Source organism: Canis aureus, chromosome 8, assembly GCF_053574225.1.
Source record: "Canis aureus isolate CA01 chromosome 8, VMU_Caureus_v.1.0, whole genome shotgun sequence".
Classification (NCBI taxonomy): Eukaryota; Metazoa; Chordata; class Mammalia; order Carnivora; family Canidae; genus Canis; species Canis aureus.
In genome coordinates, this window is record NC_135618.1 from 39,883,958 (window position 1) to 39,911,667 (window position 27,710).

Below are 27,710 nucleotides of genomic sequence, written 5' to 3' on the forward strand. Positions count from 1 at the left end.
GCAGGAAAGATTACTTCTCCCCCAGCTTTACTGAGCTTTAATCGACAAATAACACTGTATATAAAGTGTATAATGTGCTAATTCAGTTTACATATATTGTAAAATGATTAATCAAGTTAATGAACACATTCATCACCTCTCACAGTTCCCTTTTTTGTAATAGTAGTTGTAAGAATGTTTAAAATCTACTCTCTTAGCAAATTTCAAGTATATAATACAGAATTATTATAATCCCCAGAGCTTATTCATTTTATAACTGAAGGCTTATACCCATTGACTATAGCTTTTCACCCTTTAGACCAGGGGCCATCATTTTTCTCTGTTTCTATACATTTGACTCTTTCTTTTCTTTTCTTTTTTAAGATCCCAAATATGAGATCATACAGTATTTGTCTTTCTCTGTCCGGCTTATTTCACTTAAAGTATTATCCATAGGATTCATCCATATTCTTGCAAATGGCAGGATTTCCTTCTTTCTCACAGTTGAATAATATTCCATTGTGTGTGTGTGTGTGTGTGTGTGTGTGTGTATAGACACTCTCCACATCTTTATCCATTCATCCATCAACCAATACTTAGGTTGTTTCCATATCTTAGGTATTGTGAATAATTCTACAACGAATATAGGAATGTAGGTATCTTTGAAATACTGATTTCATTTCCTTTAGATATATACTCAGCAAGTGGGCTTGCTGGATCATACGGTAGCTCTGTTTTTAGTTTTCTGAAGAACCTCTATACTGTTTTCCATAATGACTATGTTTTCACTAAAGTGTACATGGGTTCCAATTTCTATTATCACCAACATCTGTTATCTCTTGTGTCTTTTACAGTAGCTATCCTAACAGGTGTAAGGTGGTATTTCATTACAGTTTTGATTTGTGTTTGCCTGATTATTACTGATACTGAACACGTATCAGTTTTCATATACCAGTTGGCCACGTGTATATCTTCTTTGAGAAAATGTCTAACTAGGTCTTTTGCCCATTTTTAAACCAGGTTAATTGTTTCTTACCAATGAGTTGTATGAATTCATTACATATTTTGAGTATTAACCCTATATTTATAGTTTGCGAATACCTTCTCCCATTCTGTAGGTTGCATCTTTCATTTGGATTCCTTCTTGCTGTTACAGAAGCATTTTAGTTTGATGTCGTCCTCCTACCTGTTTATTTTGGCTTTTGTTGATAGTGCCTTTGGGGTCAAATACAAAAGAAATCATTGCCAGCACTGATACCAAGGAACTTTCTCCCTACATTTTCTTCTAAGAGATTTGTGGTTCCAAGTATTACATTTCAGTCTTCAATTCATTTTAGGCTAGTTTTTTTTTAGAGTGGTGGGCCCCTGGGTGGCTCAGAGGTTGAGCATCTGCTTTTGGCTCGGGTCGTGACCCTGGGGTCCTGGGATCAAGTCCTGCATTGGGCTCCCCGCAGGGAGCCTGCTTCTCCCTCTCCCTAAGTCTCTGCCTCATTCAGTGTGTCTCCGATGAATAAATAAATAAACTCTTTAAAAAAACTAAGGGTCCAGTTTGCATTCTTCTCCCAAAACTATTCGTTAAGCGGACTATCCTTTCCCCATTATGTATTCTTGGTGTCTTCATCAAAGATTAGATGGCTATTTATATGTGGATTTATTTAAGGGTTCTCTGGTCTGTCCCACTGACTTACATACTTTTATAACCAATACTGTACTATTTTGATCATGACAGCTCTGTGACATACCATGGGTCTTTGAACAACACACGAGTAGATGTGTCAACCCTGGTGCAGTAAAAAATCAGCATATAAATTTTACCTTCCTGGAAACTTAACTACTAATAGTGCTATGGCTGACCAGAAGCCTCACTGATAACACAAATCGTCGAGACATATTTTATATGTTATGTGCATTTACTCTATTCTTTTTTATATAATAAATTTATTTTTTATTGGTGTTCAATTTGCCAACATGTAGAGTAACACCCAGTGCTCATCCCGTCAAGTGCCCCCCTCAGTGCCCATCACCCATTCACACACACACCCCACCCCCGCCCTCCTCACCTTCCACCACCCCTAGTTCATTTCCCAGAGTTTGGAGTCTTTATGTTCTGTCTCCCTTTCTGATATTTCCCACACATTTCTTCTCCCTTCCCTTATATTCCCTTCGCTATTATTTATATTCCCCAAGTGAATGAGAACATATATTGTTTGTCCTTCTCCGATTGACTGACTTCACTCAGCATAATACCCTCCAGTTCCATCCACGTTGAAGCAAATGGTGGGTATTTGTCATTTCTAATGGCTGAGTAATATTCCATTGTATACATAAACCACATTTTCTTTATCCATTCATCTTTCGATGGACACCGAGGCTCCTTCCACAGTTTGGCTATTGTGGACATTGCTGCTAGAAACATCGGAGTGCAGGTGTCCCGGCGTTTCATTGCATCTGAATCTTTGGGGTAAATCCCCAACAGTGCAATTGCTGGGTCGTAGGGCAGGTCTATTTTTAACTCTTTGAGGAACCTCCACACAGATTTCCAGAGTGGCGGCACCAGTTCACATTCCCACCAACAGTGTAAGAGGGTTCCCTTTTCTCCACATCCTCTCCAACATTTGTGGTTTCCTGCCTTGTTAATTTGCCCCATTCTCACTGGTGTGAGGTGGTATCTCATTGTGATTTGGATTTGTATTTCCCTGATGGCAAGTGATGCAGAGCATTTTCTCATGTGCATGTTGGCCATGTCTATGTCTTCCTCTGTGAGATTTCTGTTCATGTCTTTTGCTCATTTCATGATTGGATTGCTTGTTTCTTTGGTGTTGAGTTTAGTAAGTTCTTTATAGATCTTGGAAACGAGCCCTTTATCTGATGCGTCATATGCAAATATCTTCTCCTATTCTGTAGGTTGTCTTTTAGTTTTGTTGACTGTATCCTTTGCTGTGCAAAAGCTTCTTATCTTGATGAAGTCCCAATAGTTCATTTTTGCTTTTGTTTCTTTTGCCTTCATGGATGTATCTTGCAAGAAGTTACTGTGGCCGAGTTCAAAAAGGGTGTCGCCTGTGTTCTCCTCTAGGATTTTGATGGAATCTTGTCTCACATTTAGATCTTTCATCCATTTCGAGTTTATCTTTGTGGATGGTGCAAGGGAGTGGTCTAGTTTCATTCTTCTGCACGTGGATGTCCAATTTTCTCAGCACCATTTATTGAAGAGACTGTCTTTCTTCCAGTGGGTAGTCTTTCCTCGTCTATCGAATATTAGTTGACCATAAAGTTCAGGGTCCAATTCTGGGTTCTCTATTCTGTTCCATTGATCTATGTGTCTGTTTTTGTGCCAGTACCACACTGTCTTGATGACCACAGCTTTGTAGTACAACCTGAAATCTGGAATTGTGATGCCCCCAGATACGGTTTTCTTTTTTAAAATTCCCCTGGCTATTCGGGGTCTTTTCTGATTCCACACAAATCTTAAAATAATTTGTTCTAACTCTCTGAAGAAAGTCCATGGTATCTTGATAGGGATTGCATTAAACGTGTAAATCGCCCTGGGTAACATTGACATTTTCACAATATTAATTCTGCCAATCCATGAGCATGGAATGTTTTTCCATCTCTTTGTGTCTTCCTCAATTTCTTTCAGCAGTGTTCTATAGTTTTTAGGGTATAGATCCTTTACCTCTTTGGTTAGGTTTATTCCTGGGTATCTTATGCTTTTGGGTGCTATTGTAAATGGGATTGACTCCTTAATTTCTCTTTCTTCAGTCTCATTGTTAGTGTATAGAAATGCTCCTGACTTCTGGGCATTGATTTTGTATCCTGCCACGCTGCCAAATTGCTGTATGGGTTCTAGCATACAGGGTGTGGGTGGAGTGGAGGCTTTTGGGTTTTCTATGTAGAGTATCATGTCATCGGTGAAGAGGGAGAGTTTGACTTCTTCTTTGCCAATTCGAATGCCTTTGATGTCTTTTTGTTGTCTGACTGCTGAGGCTAGGACATCCAGTACTATGTTGAATAGCAGTGGTGAGAGTGGACATCCCTGTCTTGGTCCTGATCTTAGGGGAAAGGCTCCCAGTGCTTCCCCACTGAGAATGATATTTTCTGTGGGCTTTTCATTGATGGCTTTTAAGATGTTGAGGAATGTTCCCTCTATCCCTACACTCTGAAGAGTTTTGATCAGGAATGGATGCTGTGTTTTGTCAAATGCTTTCTCTGCGTCCAATGAGAGGATCATATGGTTCTTGGTTTTTCTCTTGCTGATATGATGAATCACATTGATTGTTTTACGAGTGTTGAACCTGCCTTGTGTCCCGGGAACAAATCCTACTTGGTCATGGTGAATAATTTTCTTAATGTACTGTGGGATCCTATTGGCTAGTATCTTGTTGAGAATTTTTGCATCCATGTTCATCAGGGATATCGGTCTGTAATTCTCCTTTTTGGTGGGGTCTTTGTCTGGTTTTGGAATTAAGGTGATGCTGGCCTCATAGAATGAATTTGGAAGTACTCCATCTCTTTCTATCTTTCCAAACAGCTTTAGTAGGATAGGTATGGTTTCTTCCTTAAACGTTTGATAGAATTCCCCTGGGAAGCCATCTGGACCTGGACTTTTGTGTCTTGGGAGGTTTTTGATGACTGCTTCAATTTCCTCCCTGGTTATTGGCCTGTTCATGTTTTCTATTTCTTCCTGCTCCAGTTTTGGTAGTTTGTGGCTTTCCAGAAGTGCTTCCATTTCTTCTAGATTGCCTAATTTATTGGCCTATAGCTGTTCATAATATGTTTTTAAAATCGTTTGTATTTCCTTTGTGTTGGTAGTATTTCCTTGGTGTTGGTAGTTATTTACTGTATTCTTATGATAAATGAAGTTAGAGAAAGGAAAATGTTATTAAGCAAATTGTAAGGAAGAGAAAATACATTTACCATACTGGAGTATAAAAAAAAAAAAAATCTGTCTGTAAGGGACCCATGCTATTCAAACCCATGCTGTTCCTTCAAGGGTCAAGTAGTTTGAAATCAGGAAGTGTGATTAGTCCAGCCTTCTTCTTCTTGCTCAGAACTGCTTGGACTATTTGGCTCCTTTGTTGTTATATATGGATTTTAGAAGTAATTTCCTCTTTCTGTGAAAAATGCCATTGGAGTTTTGATAGGAACTGTACTCAATCTGTAGACAGCTTTGGGTAGTACAGACACTTTAATATTATTAAATCTGCCAATCCATGACTACAGGATATCTGGGAAAGATTCCTTAAAGTGACAAATCATGATTCTGGAGTGTATCATACAAGCTGGGATGGCTCCTTCACACAAAGATACCCCCACTGGCCTATGCTATCGCTACCTTAATTTTAGGGAACCACCATTGCCCCTGTCTCCCCCCATATGTGGTCCAAATGACTTGATCTTCTTCATCACTGGGACCAGTCCAAGGCTCAGCCCTTTGTATGCTGACCTGTCTTGAAGCGTTCATCTTTACCAGAGATCTGAACATTTTACCCAAGGAAAGTCCAGCAATTATTCAGAATACTGGCCAAGGTGCTCATTTAAAGGCATTTTTATTAGCCACAGACACTTGGCTTTACTGAGATCTGATTTTTTAAAAAAGATTTTATTTATTTATTCATGAGAGACAGAGAGACAGAGAGAGGCAGAGACACAGGCAGAGGGAGAAGCAGGGAAGCAGGCAGGCTCCATGCAGGGAGCCTGACGTAGGACTTGATCCCGGGTCTCCAGGATCAGGCCCTGGGCTGAAGGCAGCACTAAACTGCTAAGCCACCGGGGCTGGCCTCAGATCTGATTTTTGATCACATTTTTAAAATTCACTAATGAAGCAAAGCGGAGGAGACACCATATTAAACCTATCATGGCATCTTAAAGACAAAGTGATCCAAAAATTTTTGAAAAATAATACTTGCTAAATCATATTGTTTCAAACCAGACATTTTGCTACATAGACCCAAGCTTTGTGCATATGGGTCTTTTTTCTTCTTTCAGAGCCTTGTGTCCAATGTTCTGTGCTTGAAAACACACTTGAATGTTTCCTGTCCGAAACTGGGAAAACAATTCGAAGCAAGAAAGCACCTCCCGCTTGCCGTTTACTCTGGGGTTTGTTTTTTTCCTATGCAAGCCACTGGGCAATTGCACTAGTCATTCAAACACGGCTTACATCAGGCAGCATTTTCAATTCCCTGATTCCTTTTTGGGAAAGTGTAGCATTTGCCCCTCATGATTCCTAAAGTCTAACAGAAGCAGGGCTGTGCAGGCCTCGATGTCCCCCCTTCTCCCCTGATGGTTTGTAGTAATGTCCCACCCTGCGGTTGTGGCTGACAGGAGTCTCACGCAGCCCCCTTCCGGGCCAGGAGAAAACGGAAATGCTCCCAATCTGAAGCAGTTCGATGCACCAAAGACAGACAGAGATGCTTAAACCAGGACACAGGGTCAAAGGAGAATCTCCGACTGGCCTGACAATTTTCAACTCTAATCGCGGACTGATTTCTGGAGAAGTTTCTGCCACGGCTACACTCAAAGGCCCAACATCACGGCTGTGAATGGCATCTTGTTTCCCAGGATGCTGACTACCGCATTCAGGCCACACACATGATGCAGGTATTCTGGGAGCCATGGCAACAAGTGCTCGAGTTCACATCTTCAGTGCATGCTGGATCATCCACGCACTGCACTTGACTGACCCATCCCAGCCACAGAGTTCCGTAGGGCCAGAGACCAAGTCTATCTAGCCCATCAGTCCCCTGCTCCAGCACCCGTCATCCCACCTGCCAGCTGCACAGCAGGCGCTTCATAAATATACAATGATGAATTAATGAAAAAGTAAATGGCTGTCCCAACAATACAGATGGAGTTGAAAACAAGAACTTTCTAGATTTCAAAAGAGGTAGCAAGAAAAAAATTCAACAGCAATAGGCAGAAAATTAGAACTGCCTTCCACAGTAAAATCCATAATAACCAAAATTAAAATGATAGGGTCTTCCAAAAAATTAATATTTTTTTCATTAAAAAATACAGAAATCAAACTACCCATATTACTAGGGGTCCGCAAACTACGGCCTACAGGTGTAGTCTAGCTCACTGCCTATTTTGGTATGGCCAGCAAAGTAATAATAGATTTTACTTTATTTATTTGTTTTATAGATTTTTATTTTTTTATTCATGAGAAACACAGAAAGAGAGGCCGAGTCATAGGAAGAGGGAGAAGTAGGCTCCCTGAAGGGGAGTCCCAAAAGGGACTTGATCTCAGGACCCAAGGATCATGCCCTCAGCCAAAGGCAGATGCTCAACCACTGAGCCACCCAGGTACCCCTAGTTTTCATTTTAAAATGGTTTCGGGAAAAAAAAATGGTTTCAGGAAAAGATTCAAAAGAGGATTATATAATATGATGCACAAGAATTACGTGAAATTCTGGTTCCATGCACACAAACTTTTATTGGAGCACAGCCAGGTAGGTTGGTTTATGTATCACCAATAGGTTGCTCTCATGCCAAAACAGCAGAACTAAGTTGCTCCAACAGAGACCATACAGCTTGTGGAGCTCAAAAGGTTTACAGATTATCTGGCTATTTACCAACCAATGTGCCAACCTCGGGTCTACACTAGCGACTCTCACAGGGTGTGGTACAAACCTCACGAGGACGCTTTTTGGAATCACTCTGAGGACTGGTATGCGAGGCTGACCTGGAGGTGTATTTTGTCTTCTTAGACATTCCACCTCGTGTTTGAGAAGCTGCTGCCAAAATGAATGGGGGTGGCTGACTCTGTTAATACAGTCCAAATGGGAGGCACACCCCAGCATTGGTGATGCCAGTGACAGGGAGAGATCAGAAAGTATGCCGTCTCCACCTACCCACCTCCCCCCAAACCGCTGGAATATTATAACTATTATTTTCTTTCTGTCCCCTGCTCACAAACATATTTCCGGACAAGATCTAAATAAAATTGCATGTCTCAGGCATGGCAAACATTTTCTGGAAAGGCCAAATAATAAATATTTCAGGCTTACAGGCCACACCCTTGCTCTTTCTATCACTGAGCTCTGCTGTTGTAACACAAAAGTTGCCACAAACAACATATAAATGAATGGACCTAGCTATGTTCCAATAAACTTGACGTACGGACACTGACAGGTGAATTCACGTAACTTTTTTTTCTTTAAGTGGGCTTCATGTCCAGCATTGGGCCCAATAGGGGGCTTGAACTCAGGACCCTGAGATCAAGACCTGAGCTGAGATCAAGAGTCAGATGGATGCTTAAGGGACTGAGCCACCCAGGTGCTCCACGAATTCACATAGTTTTCATATGTCACAAAATATCCTTCTTTAAAAAATGTTTTTCAACCATTTAAAAGTGCAAAAACCCATGTCAGCCGACTGGGGCTGGAGCTGGCGTGCAGGTTGTAGTTTGCTAACGTTGATCTGTGTATAAGGTAGGTGCAGTTTCCCACAAAGATTCAATCCATTCTAATCACTTCTAAACTCTTTTTACTTTGAAGGGGGATTTCTTTTTCTGTTTTTAAAGATTTTATTTATTTATTCATGAGAGACACAGAAGAAGAGAGAGGCAGAGGGAGAAGCAGGCTCCACGCAGGGAGCCCGACGTGGGACGTGGGACTCGATCCCGGGTCCCCAGGATCAGGCCCCGGGCCGAAGGCGGCGCTAAACCACTAAGCCACAGGGGCTGCCCTGAAGGGGGATTTCTGGGCTTTCCCAATTTGTTCTTTGGAAGGCAGGGGACACTAGTTTTTCAAGACTTCACCAGATTGCTCCTTTCAATCCTTGCAGCCATTCTGAGCCCCTGAGAGCAGCGGCTCGCCCTTCCTCACTCAATCCATGTCTGCCCGGTGATGGCAAACAAACATATGGCCCAAAAGCCAATGCTAACTTCAAACACCTGTGTCTTTGGATTGCCCCAAGATCACAGTAGTGATGGCTCTGGTCGACCAATTCACATGAGAGATCATAATTCTGTGGGTTTTTTACTTAAATAATCACTTCGATAGATCACTTAAAAAGAATGGGGCATGGAGAGAAATTTTAATAAACCGCTTTGAAATTCTAGTTACCTGCAAACATCTAAGTGCATGCTTGATAAGTAATATAAACTACGACCAATCAGTTGAGGCATCTCGTTCTACAGGGCAACAGCGACACGGTCACTGCCTGCAGGAGGTTTGGTTTTCTTACCTCTCTCCAACCACTAAGAAAGAGTGGAGTGTCGCTCACTCTATTACCCATCCCTCTCTAAGCACTCAGGGTATGTAATTATTTTTTGCTTGTCTACTACCTCTTCTACAAATCTAGCCAGCGCTGCTGCCGCCCACAACCTCCTGCCTGGGCTACGGCCGCACACCCGCAGGTGGGGCGCAGGCAGAGGCACACACAGCGGCCGGTGAACCCCCAAAAGCCGGCGTGGGACAGACACGCTGTCTCTGCAGGGCTGGCCGGAATGGGACACCTGGGAGCCTCTGGAGACTGGAAATGCCCAAGGTCTCCGAGAGGGCCGCCTCTCTGCGCTCGGGATCTGCTCTCCTCGGGGCATGGACGCGTGTCACTGTGTGCCTTTCACGTCAATTAATAAACTAACGTTGTGTGGAAACCAGAGTCCGCGGACTATGTGCAGTGGGATACCACTAGGCGGGGAGAAGGAGAGGGCCAGGTGCATGTGGGCACACGCTCTGGGGCCCACCTGGGACAGCCAGCACAGCGGGGAGCAGGGGAAGGGGCCCAGCCCTGGCGTGGGCAGTCGGGGGAATGCGCGGCGGGGACCGCGACCAGGGCCGGGGGCCGCAGACGGCCTTCAGAAGGCCCGAGGCCTTGCCTCGGCCTGGCTTGCCTGGCCCGCTGTAGCGGAACCCGAGGTGGGCGTTGCCTAGAAACGCATCATTGTCTCTGGGTTCTTAGCCTTGCACAGGCAGCAGTTCTGGGACACTTGGCGGGGTAGTCTGACTGGGCTGGACGCTTTTTGTGAAGTGGACCAGATCAGTTCTTCGACCCGCACAAATGCTTTCCTGGACCCGTGGCCTGGGCTCTGACCTAGGCCGTCTCCTAGGGCAAGCGGATGGCAGTACGACTTCCCTCACCGGCCACATCTTCAATGTCACCAGAGATGTGCTGATGAAGGGAAGGGAAAAGGTGGACGAGGTACCTGACTCTGGGAGAAAGGAGGATGAGGTGAGTCGGGTGACCTTAACATCAGAGAATGAGAGACTTAAAACTCTGTGTAGTGATCTAGAAGAGAAGTATGAAGCTTCACAGCTTCAACTAAAGCAGCAAAGTGCTAGCTACCAACATCAGCTCCAACAGAAGCAGGTAGAAATAGCACTGCTTAGAGAAAAACAACAAGTGACTGAGGAGCAATTGCTGAAGCTTCAGTCGGCCGCTCTGTGGGTAAATTCTGGAGCTGGTGGCCAACTGTCAGCCATGGAATCTCCTTCCTCCAGTTACGATTTCGGTCATCACGCTTCACCTTTCCACGGTGATGCCATGGACGTTGCTGACGTGATTTGGTCACAGCAAGAAATAAACAGACTGTCAAATGAAGTCTTAAGACTTGAGGCCGAAGTCAGTCATTGGAAACGTCTTTCCCAGGCTTCCTTGCAGGGAACAAATAGCCTAGAGCCACACAAAATCTGCAAACTGCAGAATACCATCAAGGAACTGGAGCAGAAGCGAAGCAAGGAAATTGAGGATCACCAACTTGAAATGGCAGCACTGCAGAATGTCCACCAGCAGAAGCTCGCAGACGTAATTCGCAGGTGCCGCGAAAAATTAAACGGTCATGAGAAAAAGGTTGAAGAACTGCAGAGTCTGTTACGGAAGGACACCTGTGGAATCAGAGTAGCCGGTGACCCTCCAATTGAGGATCTGCAGAAAACCATTCAAGTTCTACAAACTGAGAAAGCAGAGTCTACCAGGAAAATGGAAGAACTTGAAGAAAGAATACAATCCCTAAGTGACCAACTATCTTCTGCAGAAAGTGAAAGAGATGTTTTGAGGAGAGGACAGGACCAGACACACGAAGAAAAGAAAGACAAGATCGAGGAGTGTGAACTGCAGCCTTCTGTTTCGAAGAGAAGTGATGCAGGAGTCACGCAGGAGAGCGTTCTTTCACAAAGTACACCAGTGGAAGAAGTGTTCGGACTGCAGGAAGCACTGTCCGATGCTGAAAAGGAAACCATGAGACTGTGTAGCGCAAACCAGGACAATGATCTCACGGAAGACAATCTGAAACTTCCAGAGCCAGTCCACATTGTGGGGCAAGAGAATTCATCATTAAGCCAAGGAAAGGAAGAACTTCAACTGCCACTTTCTAAAGTGAACAAGGAGCAAGAAGTCACTGAACGCACAGCTCCAGGAGACATCACCTCGCATTCAGAAGTAAATCCGTCAAGACGTGACCCGGAGGCCAACGAACAAAACTTCAATCAGAGGACAACTGAGGAGGAATCCCTGGTAGCAGCGTCAGGGGAACCGTACAGACAGAATGGGACCACACTGCCCAGGGCTTCGATGGAAGGCCAGCTACCGCAACAAGAAAATGAAGGCAGTGGCATCACCATTAAACTAAGACAAGAGGTCAATGAGGAAGAAAAGAGAGCTTGTCAACTTGAGGATGAGACGAATGCGACTACAGAGTTAGATGTACAGAAAGAAAAGTCAATTCACAGTGAATTGGCTGCTAATGATTTGCATCGGCCAGATCAGTCAGAAAGATGTCACTTCAACATCCAGGGGAGCTTTGAACCTCAGGAACATAGCAAACAAAACGAGAAGGCCCTCTGTAGTGCCACAGAGGAGCTAATGGAGTCTCTCAAGCAAGACTCTCCCAGTCATTCGGAAGATGACTTAGTTAAAGAAAGGGAAACTGAGCTTAGAAGGCTGGAACAAAAGGTTTCCGAAATGGAGCGGCTGAATGACAATTTAAACAAACACAGCATGGATCTCAGAGAGGAGAACCAGAAGTTGGTTTTGGCGCTCAAAGATACAAGACATCAGCTGGAACAATCTATTCTCCATAGCAATGAGGATTCTCTGGGAAAAAACACTGCTCTGAGGGCTTTAAAAAGAGATAAAGGACACTTAATAGCCACATTGTGTCGGGCTGAAAAGAAGCTTTTGGAAGCAACAAACAAGTACCATCAGACCATCAAAGAGTTGTCAAGCACACAGAACCCGGATCATTTGGCCTCACCTCTGGAGCATGCCCACTTCATTCAAGTGAGTCAAGAGAAGGACGTCGAAATATTACACCTCAAGAAGAGTCTTGAGCAAATGGATGCCCACCATAAAGAAACCCAGGAAATTCTGGCCTATGTTTTGGAGGTACAGAAGCAATTGACACAAGTAGTGAAGGAGAAAGATATTTGTATTGACAGCCTTAAGGGAAGTCCAGAGCTTCCAGAGGACCTGGAAAAGTATACCCAAGCCTTAAAAAGAATTGAAATTTTACAGCAAACCGTGGAGGAAAAAGACACATCCCTCACATGCATGATCAAAGAAAATATTCACCTGAAAGAAGAACTGGAGCGACTAAAACGTCAGAGTCAGGCTTTACCTAAACTCCTAGATGATATCGTGGAACTAGAGTGTGAGGTGTTGCAGCTGAATGAATTAAGAGTTGACCTCGAAGACGAAATAAAAGAACAACAGAAGATCATTAACGATCAACAGCAGGGTAAGATACGGCTGCTTCATTCCTTAGAAGAGCAGAAGTGGGAAGTGGACGATCTTAGAGGCCAGCAGGAGCAGATGACCAGTGAGCACACTCGGCTCCTTTCCGCCAAAGACGAGGAGATTCAGAATTTGCAAGACACAGTAGAACGCATTAAAGCCCAGTTGGCCGACCCAGGCCAGCACGCTGCAACACAACCTTCTGACGTTGTCCAAGTCACAACAAGGCAGCATCTTAGTATAGAAAACGGAAGTGAAAAGCATGATTTCTCCAAAGCCAAAACGGAAAGATTAGCACAAGGAGTAAAAGACCAAGAACTGGAAGTGAAGCTTCTAACTGAAAAGAACATCCGGCTGACTGAACAGATTGATCTGCCGTCCCAAGATGAGATCGGGAAACTAACTCAGATTATCGAGCAAAAAGATGCAGAGATTCAGGGTCTTTGGAGCAGAATATCTGCGGCTTCTCACGGCCAGCACGTAGAACAGCTTCAGCAGCAGTTGCAAGAGTCTGCTTTGCAAAGCCAACGAATACTGGCTGTCTTAGAGGACAAAACGAGAGAGAATAGCAATCTGAAGAGAGAGTATCACAAAGTGATAGATATAATTGCGTCTAGAGAAGCAGACCTCAGGAAAATGCAAGAGGAAAATAAAAAGCTGGCCACTCGAACTGAAAATCGCGATCAGGATGTGTTTAGAGAAACGATTCAGCATTTATCCCACATTATTCGAGAGAGAGACCTCGAAGTCGACGCCTTAAAACAGAAGTGTCAGACTTTATTGACAATTCTGCAAACATCCAGCACTGCTAATGAGGTTCGAGGTGTTCCCATGGATCGGTTCAAGGAGCTTCTCGAGGAACGAGACACATTCAGGCAGCGAGTGAAGATAATGGAAGAGTGGAGGCAGCAGGTGACGGCCACAGTACAAAATATGAAGCGTGAGTCACCCCGGCTTCAGGAGCTTCTTCGACAACAGCAGGTGCGGGCTTTAACCAACATCAACGGTGACTCTGAGCTAGAGATGACCTATATGGACGTGATCAGAGATTACAGAGGGAATGAGAACAAGCTAAGGAATCTGGAGAAGGAACTGGCACAAATTCAGCTCAGCATCGGGGAGCTTTGCAACGCCCAGGATCACCTCCTGGGGAAGCCTGACGTGAGTTGCCTCCAGCCCTCCACCGAGTCCTCAGAGTCGGAGGAACCTCTGAAGGCCTTTAAATCGGACTCAGCGACTGAGTCTCCTCCGTGGCTCCAAGAGGAGGTGGAAGAGCTGAGAAAGTCAGTGCAAGACCGAGAGACCACGATTCGAACCCTGCAGGAAGATAACCAGAGATTGATGGATTGCGCTGCTGCCACGTCAGAACTCAAACGCAAAGCACACGAACGCGCCGATTCCAAAATCCAGCAGCTAAGGGAGAAGGAGGAGGTTCTACAGAACTTAATCCAGGCTAAAGAGCTCCTGATCCAGGCGAAAAGCGAGGAGTTGCATTCCTTAATGGAGGACTTCACTGGCCAAGTGAGTGAAAATGAGCTTTTGAGGCAGGCAGTGAGAAACCTGAAGGAGAGGATAGCCGATCTTGAGATGGACGTGTGTCAACTAAAAGAGGAAAAGGAAAAAACAGCAGACTCATCTAGGGAAAAGGAAGCAGAAAGGCAGGCATTGCAAGAGACCAATATGAGGCTCTCAAAGATGTGGCAAGAGGAGGAATCCCACCACGCTGCGATCAAAGAGAAGGCACTTGCTTTGGAGCAACTACTGAAAGAACGAGAAGAGGGCGAGGCCGGGGAACTGAATCAGCTTATAGATGCAGTTACGTCGGCACAGGAAAAGGCGGTCGTGTTTCAGCAGGAGAGGGACGGAGTCCTGTTGGCGCTGAAACGCAAACAGATGGAAAACGGTGCCCTCCAGGATGAGCTTCAGCAGCTGCGTGACAAGGAATTACACCTAAACCAGGAGCTGGAGAGAACGCGTCGCCGCGCTGTAGAATCGGAGGACACTCGTCAGCGTGAGTCTCTGCTGGCAGAAGACAAAGTGGCTAAGCTACGGAAAGAAGTCGCGGTATTGGAGGAAAAGCTGGCGGTGTCCTCCAATGCCACGGCACGTGCGACCCACCAGGCCAGTATGCAGGTGGAGTCCCTGCGGGAGCAGCTGCACGTTATCACCCGACAGAAAGAGGAAACCGCGGCGCAGCTTTCTGCCTTGCAGGAACAAGGAAAGCAGTATGCTCAAACACTAGCCAGTCTCAAGTCGGAGGTAGCCGAGTGGATGGACAAGACAGATACTCTAGAAGGAAAACTGAAGTCCTTACAGGCACGACTAACTAAAACAAACACCGTCTTGGACCTGAAGGAAGACAAACTGGAGGAACTCCGAAAACGAAACGAGGTCCAGCAGGAAGTACTGGATGATACGCAGAAGAAACTGATGAACCTCGTAAGTAGCTCTGAAGGAATGGTGGACAAAACCCTAGTAAGGAGACTCTTACTGGGATGTTTTCGGGCACCTCGGAGGGATCGCCGCGAAGCACTGCAGTTGATGAGCGGCACCCTAGGGATCAAGGAGGAAGACGTGCGGCAGCTTTGCAGCGAAGAGCAAGGTGGGGTTATCAGATGCATGACCGGGGGGCTTGGATCCAAAAGTACCCCCAAGCCCCCCGTGAGGCCAGATCCCCAACCGACGCCCAAGAGCTCCTTTGCGGGGCTTTTTGTCAACTTCCTAGAAGGGGAATCCGATTTAGCTCTTCTGCCACGCAGTCCCTCTGCTCCTGACAAGAAGCCTCCAGATTCGGTAGGAAAAGGAAAAGGCACTAAGGAAAAAGGCCCACCACGGCAGACGATCACCCTGGGATCCACACCCCCAAAGAAAGCTGCGAAGCCCCGCGCCACAGCTCTCTCTCTTACTGACCCACGTGGGCTGGAAACTGATGGATCACAGCATCTTCTCCTGAATGCTGTCACTAATGCTTTACCCACATACACACCCTTGATACTCTCACCTGCCAGCAAGGTTGGGATTGCAGCCAGAGGCCTCTCAAACCAATAGAGGAGTCTCAGGCCCGAGAACAGACAGCGCGTCGAAGAACACACATCACTGTGTGTGTACCTTATCCCAAGAGAGCCTTTTGCAAAACGTACCATACATTTGCAGTTTTTGCTTTCAGCTTAATAAACATATTCTTATATTACTTCTTTTAAAGTGTCTTTTACTGACTACAGACGTATGTATTTGCCAACTTCAAAGAGGGCTTACTTCTCATGAGAGAGGACATGGTTTCGGTTAGGAGGCTGTGGTCAACGGATACTTCCAATAGTGTTGGTAATGTTTTCTCTCTCTCTCTCTCTTTTTTTTAACAAGGAGCACGTATCTATGGATACCTCGGGGAATGAAAACATCGACTTGTTTTTATTTTTTTTTAAGGTCTTATTTTTTGATTCATGAGAGAGGCAGAGACACCCGCAGAGGGAGAAGCAGGCTCCATGCAGGGGAGCCTGATGCGGGACTCCATCCCAGGACCTTGGGATCAGGACCTGAGCCAAAGGCAGATGCTCAACCACTGAGCCACCCAGGGGCCTCTCAACTGGTTTTAATGTTCCCAAATTGTCAAATACACGAGCGCGTACTCCTTGTATGAGAGAGGAGGTGCGTGGCATGCTCGAAAGTACAAGATGAATAAATTTTTTAAAAAATTTCAAGTTCCCATTTCCCAGCTAGGTCCCATTTCTTTTTCCCTTCATTTCTAATTATTTTTCCCCAGGGCTTTTTCTGTTGCCTGGGAAATCCCTCTATGAGTAACCTGACTTCTCTCGGGCCTATTAGAGATATATGTCTATGTGGGAGTATGCCATTCTCTGACTTGCTGTTTTGTAACTTTAATCTGCTTCAGAGACCTTTCCAAATGTGAACCCATTCCTACTTAGTCTTTAAAAAGAAACTCAGCAGTTTATGAATGTACCCTGAATTTCTGAAGTAGTTCCCCTTGATCAGCATTTAGGTGGGTGTTCGTGCAGATGTTCATGGTCATCTCCCTTGTTCATTTCCCCAGAACCCATTCCAAATCTTCATTTGCCGTTCAGGGCTAATTGCTCCATTGTACCCTGGAAACGATCCATTCAGACTTCTTTAAAGATCTCATTCCACTAATTTTCCATTCTACTTTTCCTTCAGCCCTCCAAGTATCTTCATTCTTTCCCTTCCTTTCTGTTCCCACTGCCCTAGTTCACCTACTGCTATCTCTTACTTGGACTCATGCAAGCGACCCCCCAGTGAACTTGCTGGTTCCACTCTTGGCCTCCCTTGAATCTGTTCCCCACCTTGCTGGCAGGGTGAACTAAGGTGAAAATCGGATGTTACTTCCCTGCTGGGCTTATTTTAAGGGGGAGTTTAAACTGTAACAGACCATCCAAGCCCGCGCCTTTGGGACCTTCCCAGCAGCCCATTATTCACATAAAGGCTATCCCTCCAGCCACCTGTGAACTCGTGCAAGCTCCCAACAGATTATTAACCCAAAACACTTCGAGTCCAGGAGCCTCATCATCAAGGGGAATGCCTTGAAAAAGCTGCAGACCAGAAGGATTTCCTTTTCCTCCTCTTCACCCATTGGTGAAGACAGTGATTTCCACCCTAAGGTTCACAGGATTCCCGGATGGTGAACACATGAGCTCTCGACAGTAATTTATTAACCACATGTACTCACGACCCAGGGGAGAGTGACACACACCCCATGCAGGGCCACGGGACGGTTGCATCTGGGAACAGAATGAACAAGGGCTGTGGGGGGCAGACGAGAGTGAAGGTGAGCCCTAGATCCTGCAGGAAGCTATGACTGGCTTGCTGGATCATTCCTCAGGCTGTCAGGGAACTGGAGCTTACTATTTATGGATAAACTGTAACTGGTCCCTGCGATAAGGAGTGCTGTTTGGCCAGGGGACCTTATCTGTGGGAGCAGATGGGGAAGGGAACTTGGAATCAGACCCTCGGATCTTACCCGAAACCAAGGCAACACTTAATATTGAATCTTCATCCCCGTCTTTACATCCCAATGGAATCTGATGTCTGGGCATCTCTTCTAACCTGGGACTGAGACTTTTAAGGAGTAGGACAGGTGCTTCCTTAGGAGGTGAGGTGAAGTTGGCCCTTGACCAGGAGGTGGTCATAAACAAAATATATGAGGTCCCACGGATGCTCACTCAGCTGATCCCAAGGGAATCCCGGGCAGCCAACGGGTTTAAGGAAGGGCTGACATCCTTCAGCACCTGCAACCTGGCAACAGACGGTTCACTGAAGAAGCCACTCTGGCTTGCAGGTAGGATATGCAGACTTTGGGTTCATCCTGTGGCAAGACGACCTTGGTAACTCTCTTAAGCGTGTGGAGGTAGCAAGACGGCAAGAATAGCAGACGTCTGCATCTCAAGGCTCAGAGGCTGTGAGATACTCCATTTCCAGAAGAGCCCAGCGCGTGGCCAGCAATCGCTGCTTTAATGGTACATAGCACAGGACCAAGGATGGATATTTCTTGCATTTGGAGCCCACAGACAACGTACGGATACAATGGGTGGTCCATGGACTCTAGGAAGTGGGAGAGGAGGTTGCTAAAGGCTTTCCACTCAGGGCACAAAAAGACGATTTTCACTTAAACAGATTCTAGAGCCTTTTGTTGAGGGGAGCCCCACTCAACATGGTCTCATTCACAAGTAACAAAAAAATGGGCTTAAGTAAAATTTGTAAACAAGAAATATGTCACCCTCCAGGACTCCAGAAATTCTCAAAGAGGTTGGATTGTATGCCTTTTTTTTTTTTGGAAGATTTTACTTATTTTTTTAAGATTTATTTATCTATCTATCTATCTATCTATCTATTTATTTATTTACGGTAGACAGAGCGAGAGCGAGAGCTAGAGGCAGAGACACAGGAGGAGGGAGAAGCAGGCTCCATCCTGGGAACACTAAGTGGGACTCGATCGCAGGACTCCAGGATCCCGCCCGGGGCCAAAGGCAGGCGCTAGACTGCCGAGCCACCAAGGGATCCCCAAGATTTTATTTATTTAGTAGAGTGTGAGAGTGAGAGCACAAGGCGGGTTGCGTAGGGGCAGGAGGAGAGGGAGAAGCAGCTCTCTGAAGACCGTGCAACCTCCGGTCCCCCTAACCGAACATCCAGTGCTCCTGACTCCACTGGCCTTCCCCCATTAGCATCCTCGTCAGCCGGCATGAGATGGCAAGATGGGTCCCAGCAGCTCCAAGAGTACGTCTGCCCAATCTGGCAAAAAGGAGAGCTCCTCTGGTCTAGCCACTCCCTTCCATTGGACTCCTGGAATTCATTTTGATTGGACAAACCCAGGAGCACTATCCCAGTTCTGAAGCGTAGTGAGGGTGGCTTTGTGTGTGACTGGCCAGGCCTTGGTATGTTTCCATCCTGTTTCAGGCATGGCCTCACCTGATCCATGCGGATTGAAAGGAGGGTTTAATTCTCCATGATAAACACAGGCTGTTGCAGAATTAAAAACGGCGAATAGACAGAAGAACAAATGTCTCCTTCAGCCTCTTGGGGGAGACGCTTCATGGTCGGCAATGCCTGCTTTTTGCTCCCAATGGTAATGTTCACAAGGGTTTCAAGTTTCAGTTTCTCTTTTCTGGACTTTGTCAGAGGATGCAGATTAGTTGGCGGCAAACTTTCTCGGACGTTGTCTCATGGCGTTCTTTATGACCGCCCCGGTATAGTCTCATGTTTGAAGGCCTCACGCGGCCTGAGAAAGCCAAGCTTCCAGTACCAAACTCCACTCCAGTGTCATCAAGTTCTAGCCCTTCACCAGCAACTTAAATGAGTTGGTCCTGCCTGCACGGGGCCTTTGGGGTGGCCCTCAGGGAAACACTGACCAAAGTCCTCTGAATCACAAGCTGTTTCTGAATCAAGGGCTCAGCAAGGAGCGGAGGTGATGAAGTGACAGATGCTTCTAAAGCGACAGAAGCATATCAACATCTGCCTCCACCTTCTTCCAAGTACTCTCAACCTCACCATCCACACAACTAGGGGTTGACTTCAACTAGTCTATTCTGGAGAAAGTTCCATGTGCACTTGAGAAGAATGTGTATTCAGTTGCGTTTGGATGTACAGTTCTATAAATATCTGTGAAATCCATCTGGTCCGGTGTATCATTTAAAGCTCTTGTTTCTTTGGAGATGTTGTGCTTAGAAGATCTGTCGTTTGCAGAAAGTGCCGTGTTGAAGTCTCCCAGTATAAGTGTATGATTACCTAAGTGTGTCTTTACTTTGGCTATTAATTGATTCATATACCTGGCAGCTCCCATGCTAGGGGCATAGACAGCCATGAGTGTTAGGTCCTCTTGTTGGATAGATCCTTCAAGTATGATACAGTGTCCCTCTTCATCTCCTACTACAGTCTTTGGGATAAAATTTCACTTATCTGATAGGAGGATTGCCACCCCTGCTTTCTTCTGAGGACCACTGGAATGGTAAATGGTTCTCCAACCTTTCATTTTCATGCTTAGGAGTCCTTAGGTCTGAAATGAGTCTCTTGGAGACAGCAGATAGATGGGTCTTCCTTTTTTATCCAGTCTGAAACCCTGAGTCTCTTGATGGGATCATGAAGCCCATTCACGTTCAGAGTGCCTATTAAAAGATAGGAATTTCGTGTCATCATAATGCCTATCCAGTCCCTCTTTTTCTGGATTTCTTTGGGCGTCCTCTTTCTTTTACTCAGTCCCCTTTAATATTTCTTGCGGAGCTGGTCTGGTGGTCACATATTCTTTCAGTTTCTGCCTATCTTGGAAGCTCTTTATCTCTCCTCCTATTCTGAACGAGACCCTTGCTGGATAAAATATTCTTGGCTGCATGTTCTTCTCATTTAGGACCCAGAATACATCCTGCCAGCCCTTTCTGGCCTGCCAGGTCTCTGGGGAGAGGTCTGCTGTTAATCTAATATTTCTCCCCATATAAGTTAGGGATCTCTTGTCTCTTGCTGCTTTCAGGATTTTCTCTTTATCTTTGGAATTTTAAAGTTTCACTATTAAATGTCAAGGTGTTGAGCAGTTCTTATTGATTTTAGGTGGGGACCTCTCTATCTCCCGGATCTGAATGCCTGTTTCCCTCCCCAGATTAGGGAAGTTCTCAGCTGTGATTTGTTCAAATATGCTTTCTGGTCCTCTGTCCCTCTCGGCGCCCTCTGGAACCCCAACTAAATGTAGATTTTTCCTTCTGAGGCTGTCATCTATTCCCTTTAACTTTTCCTCATGGTCTTTTCATTATTTTTCTCTTTTTTCCTCAGCTTCCTTCCTTGCCATCAACTTGTCCTCTAAGTCACTCGCTCGTTCTGGGATTGAGCCCCACATCAGGCTCCCTGCTCAGTGGATGGGTGGGGTGTCTTCTTCTCCCTCTGCCTATGTCCCTCCCCTTGCTTCTATTTTTTTTTCTCTCTCTCTCTCAAATAAATAAATAAAGCCTTTTAAAATAAACACATAATTTTTTTTTTTTTTAGCGTAAGACTTGGGATTTTCTTTAAATCACTAATTCACAGCTGCCTGGGTGGCTCAGCGGTTGAGCATCTACCTTGGGCTCAGGTCAGGATCCTAGGGCCCTGGGATCAAATCCCACATCGGGCTCCCCACAGGGAGTCTGCTTCTCTCCCTGCATAGGTCTCCACTTCTCTCTCTGTCTGTCATGAATAAATAAATAAAATCTTTTTTAAAAATCACTAACTTAAAAAGAGGTAAAAGAGTATAGGTGAGAAACCTTGGCCTTGGGCTTGAGGCCAGGGTTCAAATGTCAGCTCCACCTCTTCCTCGACAGGTGGCTGGAGAGAAATTAGCTTAACTGCTTTGAGCCTCAGTTTCCCCACCAGAATTCTTGAGTCTGCTCTGAGGACCAAATGAGATGATCCAAGTGAAGTATTTCACGTGGTGCTACAAAAGCTCCTCGGAGAGATTCACAAACTCATCATCTACAACTGTGCAAACTCCTTAAAACCTGGACTCAGGATGGACCCTGTAATATCTCATTTGTAGTAAGCGACTAACTTCAGCCTTCCATTCATTCACTCAAAGAATGTTTACTATGCATGTGCTCTGGGTCGGGCACTCTTCTATGCCTTGGAGATAAAGAAGTAGACAAAATATACATTAAAAACCCAGATGATGAAACTACTGTAGGTCATATCTTTCAAGTGTTCAGGGAATGCCATTAACGAACAGAACAGTCACAAGGCAGGGTGTATTTCATTGTGAAGACTGCTCGACAGGCTAGAATGAGGATCCCAAGGCCAGCAAGAAGGTGGGCGGGGAGGAGGGTCAAAAGGAAGAGTCCCCTAAGATGAGGTCTCTGGACTTCAGACTGGCCCCTACTGAATGCCACCTCTGAATCTACCCGGCTCTGTCCTCTGTTCCAAGCCAGAGGACATGATGGCTTGCCTGATGTCATGCAGCTTTCTCGTGACTATCATTGGAAAGTTGACTTCAAAATATTTACTTGGGAGAAGATCTCATCCTGAGGAAAAATACACAGTAAGTTCTCTAGGTATGTATTCACTCATACAACTTACGGATCATCTTCATGTATGAGTACTAGGCCTCAAACGGCAACGGGGTAGATTGCAAGGTTTTAAATCAGGAACAATACGGTCAGGAGTGTATTTTTCAGGTGACTTTGGAGAGCCGGGTTGGTGGTAAAGGGCAGTCCCTCTGGAGCCGGAGAATGGGGTTCAGATCCCAGCTCCACCACGTGTCTGCTGTGAACTCCTGGAAGTCACTAAACTCCCTGGGCCAAGCTTTCTCATGTGCACAGTAGACAAAATGACTGCACCTCATGGGGCTGTGATGATTAATGAGGAAATAAATGCACGAGTGACACAATGGCCTGCCTTGGTAAGAGCCATGGGCGGGCTTTTATAAGTGTGAAAGCCACACACACAGACACACAGACATGCACACACACAGAAACACACATATTCAGAGACACACAAACACACACACACTGAGACAAACACACAAACATACAGACAGACACACAAGGACCCACACACAGACACAAGAGACACACACAGAGACACAGACACATAGACACACAGAGAGACACAATTACTCATATGCAGACACACACACACACACACACACACACACACACACAGCCCTGCTCTTTCTGCATACCCAGCCTGGTCACCCCCCGGCCATCCGAGCACATACTCTCCATCCATCGTGTCCAATCACTCACTCAGCCCTGATGACTAACTATTCTTGAACGCATTCTCTCCTCAGCTCACCAACTGCACAGACTGGCCTTTCTGGCCTTTTCAAATGACACACCGAGTACTGCCTGGCAAGAAACAAGGCTCCCTACAACCCGGTGACTTGTTCGGCATCCTCCCCATGTTTCCTTTCAACACCCCCATGTCCACCTGTACTTATATTCCAGGAACACAGAACCACTGATTTAAAGGGGGAAAAAAAGACAAAGAGAAAGACAGTTGCTGGTGTCCAGAATCCGCTGGTGCCTTCGCAGGTGCTGGCTGGCTAAAGGAAAAGCAGGGGTCAGGAGGACACAACCGTTTCTGACTTGAGCAACTACACAGGGAAGAGCCCCACACACGTAGATAGTATCAAGTGATGGGAAGCAGGGATAGGGCAGTGGGGGGGGGGGCGTGGCGCTGCCCCCCCCCCCCAGCATGAAGGGGGCAGGAGGCATGAGCAAGCATTTCTTTGTGGGAGGGGACCCCTGAGGGCAAGTGTCAGAACTGTGAGATCCAGTTAGCCCCAACCCAGGCGGCAAATCTCAGGGGATCTAGTGTGGGGGAAAGGAGGGGGGGGGACAGGATAACAGACAAAAAGACCATTTCCTGACACATCAGAGGAGATAAGCTCACCCACCTCAACCGTTCATGTTCAGAATCCCCACACATGCTGGCCTGTCTGCAGAGCACGAGGACAGATGAGCTATCTGAAGGGATATGGAGGAAATGCTGAGGGCATACGAGGACGTAACTTTTGCAAGGAAACTCGACAGCACCCTTCAAGAACTGTACTCACACGATATGAAAGGTTAAGGACGGTCTAAAATCCCCCAAAGACAATGAGAACAATTAAAAGCAAATCAGGGACAGTATGTGATCCTACATCTCCTATAGGACTTCTTACTTTATCATACAGAGCTTTCCCCCTTGGGCCACCTGGGTAGCTCAGTCAACTGAGAGGCTGACTCTTGATTCTGGTTCAGATCATGATCTCAGGGTCCTGGCATAGAGTCTAAAGATGGGCTCCATGCTCAGGGAGGAGTCTGCTTCAGGATTCTCTCTATCTCTCCCTCTGCCCCTCCCCCCTGGCTCACTCTCAAATAACTTTTAAAATCTTAAAAAAAAAAAAAAAAAAAGAAAGAAATGATACAGAAAGGGCTTTCCCATGCATCAGCCACTTGACCCTCATTAGAATTCTGAGTAAGGGGTCACTGTGGAGGGAAAGCTTCCAGAAGGCACACCTGGAGCAGATACCTTCTTTCTCGGCCTTGGCAAAGAAACAAAATGGCTGTGGCATGTGACACTTCGGATTTTATTCTCGGATTCCCTAAAGCCTTCTGACACTCCACTTGCCGGGAACTCATGTGTCATACGAGACATATAAGACGGGGCCTCGCTACTGGAGGGTGGCCAGGGGCAGCAGTGAGAAAGGGCATCACTGAGACTGAAAAGCTGGCCATGGCATGGGCTGCCCGACTTGAGACCCATCCCCGCCTACTTGATCCTTCGGTTGTGTGGAAGCAGAATTCAGGAGACACCAAGAAACCGAGGTCCCTCAAAGGGGTTCAGTCCGCCTTGATTCTGCTTGTGGCAGTGCCAGCTTTCCTGGGTCCTACTAGGGTCCACTGCCTTAAGGTGGGAGACTTCAACTGCCCCAACAGTCTAGGGCCCCTGAGATCTTATAGGACGAGCTCCCACGACTGTGGCAGCAAAAAGCCTGTGACCCGCAGCTAAGCCCCTGCTGGTGCCGCCAGGGGACCATCCGAGGTGGAAGGTGCATGAGACAACAAGACTGGCAGATGCGATTTTCCCCACTCTGTTACAGAAGTACATGTATCTCAACACAGGGCTCAGCAAACTTGCTGTAAAGGGCCAGAAAGTATTTCAGTCTTTGCCGGCCAGACGGCTTCCGTCTGACCTACTCAACCCGGCTGTCGTGGTAGTAAAGCAGCGATAGAGAAGATGTAGGTCAATGGCAGCAGCTATCTTCCAATAAAGCTTTACTTACAAAAATAGGTTGTAAGCTAAATATGGCCCACTGGGCTTGGGCTCCAAAGAGCAAACAGGATGTTTTTTTCCCCAAGAAACCTAGATTTGGGGCACCTGGGTGGCTCAGTGGTTGAGCATCAGGCTTTGGCTCAGGGCATGAACCCAGGGTCCTGGGATCAAGTCCTGCATCAGGTTCCTGCAGGGACCCTGTCTCTCTCCCTCTCCCTGTGTCTCTCATGAATAAATAAATACAATTTCAAAAACAAAATACCCACAAACTTTGACTTGTTAAAAATTCTTTGGACCAATATACTTATCAAACAAAACAAAAAATTCACAAAATCTTCCAGACCCTCCCTGTGTTATTCACCTCCCTCACTCCTGACAGAGAACCTTTTTCTTGGAAGGGGTACCTAGTCTCAGCGTACCTTGCTTAGAAATAAAACTCTCAGATTTATTAATTACTAACACACCTACATGACAGAGGGGGAGAAACCAAATCACGAGATCAGGTCAAAAGGGTGTCAGGCCCGAAGGAGGCGTTTCTCCAGTGGCTTCTGTTACCACGGTCCACATTCTGCCACTGTGCTTTGTCCCAGTTCCTTCCCCCACAGCATGGTCTCTGAGGTACACAGGCACCACTGCCCCACGAACGGCAAAGACTCCCCACCGAACAACCACAGGGCTCCGTGCAGAGAACAGGAGCCGAGCCTGGACGTGGCGGAGCTGTAGTCCACAGTTTGTTCCAGGCATCAACGCCACTGGCCGCCCAATCTGGGGAAGACACAGGCTCCTGCAGCACCCCCTTTCCCGATCTCTAACCCTTCCACCCCAGAGCTCTCACGTTAATTCATGAGGTCGCGTATGTGCAAGCACTTCATAAACGTTAGCTATCTTATCCTGAATGAATAGTGCAGAGGCAAACAATGAATACTCCGGCTGTGCTGAGGCTGCTGGGTTCTCGCCTGAATAGCAGAAAGGTCGGGCGCACTCACGACCAAAGACTTCCTTATCAGGTGAACTGATTAGGGACAAAATGCCTATGCGGGTGCTGTTAGGCCCACACACTGATTTTTCTTGGTGTACGCCTGCAAGAAACCTGGGGAAACGCACGTACCCATCACTGCCACGTGACGGACCTGATAGAAGAACTGAGAAAAATCCGTACGAACCTACAAAAAGGCAGGTGCAATCGGTGAAGGTGTCAGAGGGAAAAGGTGGGCAGCTACGATTCTAGCCGGGAATCAAAGACCAGTGCTCGGTCCTGGTTCCGCCACTAATGGGACCGTCCCCTTTCCTGTGAGTGAGTGTAATGATACCTGTTCTTGATCCCTAACACAGCAGGTGGGGGATCACATCAGGGAATAGCTACAAAAGGGCTTCCTGTCATAGTACCTTCACCCAGCCTCGCTCATCTCCAAACTGTACCGAACACACTGTCTTGATGACAATAAAATCTCAGTTACTGTCAAGATGGCCAATGCATGGGCTGTCAGTCTCAGCAATTCCACAGGCAGAGTTCTTCCACACGTGCACACGAAATGTATAGGAGGAGTGTGATCATAAGCCCTGTTTCTAACACCAAAGAATGACAAGCAAGGCGCACATCCTCCACTATGGCCCTAGAGACATCACGTAGGCGGCTGATGGTGGCAGCAGCTGCAAGCAGCTGGTGATGGAGCGAGAGACAGGCAGCCCCGGTCACTGGATTCCCTCTGAATATATTTTTAACATTCCTGAGCCACGCAGGCACCTTCACAAAACAAAACAATTTGGCAAATAAGAAGGGGAGTTTTAATTTACCTTTAATCTCCAGAAGGTGCTATCCACGCCAGCCCCAAGATTAGGAACCTGACAGTGACATTCTGTCTTCCGTAGAAATGCCTTGATAAGCTGACTGACGCCATGGACTCGAGCAAAATAACCTGAAAGAGAGACAGACACAAGCTATGGCTCACGGAGGTCAGACATAATCCCTGCAAAGCCCACCCCAGGAGAACAGCAAAACAGGACACTTCTGTTCTTCCTCAGGGTCAGCGCTTTATCTGTGAAATTCACAAGAGAAACAGTGCTTTCAAACTCTATCCCTTTTTAAAGCTGTTTGAACCAAAGCAAATACAATCTATTTAATAGTGGAATTACCTATCTTAAAAATAAACTCTCCCATAATTTCACTTAGGAAAGACAAGTGTTTTGCATCAACACACCAGATCGAAACGTTCCTCTTGAAAACCTGCTTTCTCGTAGCTAAGGTGAAAGCCACTTACACCTCTGCTAAACGTTGAAATGGCAAGATCATGACAAAATAGTATTTTGGGGTCATGAAATTGGCCAGGTAAGTATCAAAGCAGAAACATATAACGGGGGGTGGGGGGGGCGGGTAATTCTTATCATGTTCCCTTCGTCTCCATCCCGAGTGGGTGAGAGTCTCTATGTTTATAAAATGTCCTCGAGATGGGGGGAGGGAAAGGCACCACGCAAATGTTGCTGAAAAAATTAACTTGTTCAGCACAGGAGATGGGAAATCGAAGAGGGGGAAAGGAATACAATCTGCATTCTAAAGCCCTGCCGCTGAAAGGATGACTGTCCTAAGAACCACATTTCAGTGGCATTTAGAGACTTACAGCAATTGGACATAGGAATTCTATGTCTACTGATTCTCCTATAAATGATTTGAGTTTGTATTTTATGCATCCAGTAAATCATTTTCCCTGTGTGTTAAAGAGTATCATCCACACACAGTTTGGCTATTGTGGACATTTCTGCTATTAACATCGGGGTGCAGGTGTCCCGGCGTTTCATTGCATCTGAATCTTTGGGGTAAATCCCCAAGA

General features: G+C 46.1%; 2 long non-coding RNA genes across 7 annotated transcripts in view; both read right to left on the minus strand.

Annotated features, from left to right (window-relative positions):
* Positions 1 to 27,710, minus strand: part of LOC144318894 (uncharacterized) — a 131,772-nt gene that overhangs the window by 70,244 nt on the left and 33,818 nt on the right. The window lies entirely within an intron of this gene.
* On the minus strand, positions 18,410 to 26,983 carry LOC144318898 (uncharacterized). Its single transcript, XR_013384862.1, has 2 exons — positions 26,680 to 26,983; positions 18,410 to 20,279 (listed from the first exon to the last, which is right to left on the minus strand). It is a non-coding gene; the product is annotated as an uncharacterized LOC144318898 (long non-coding RNA).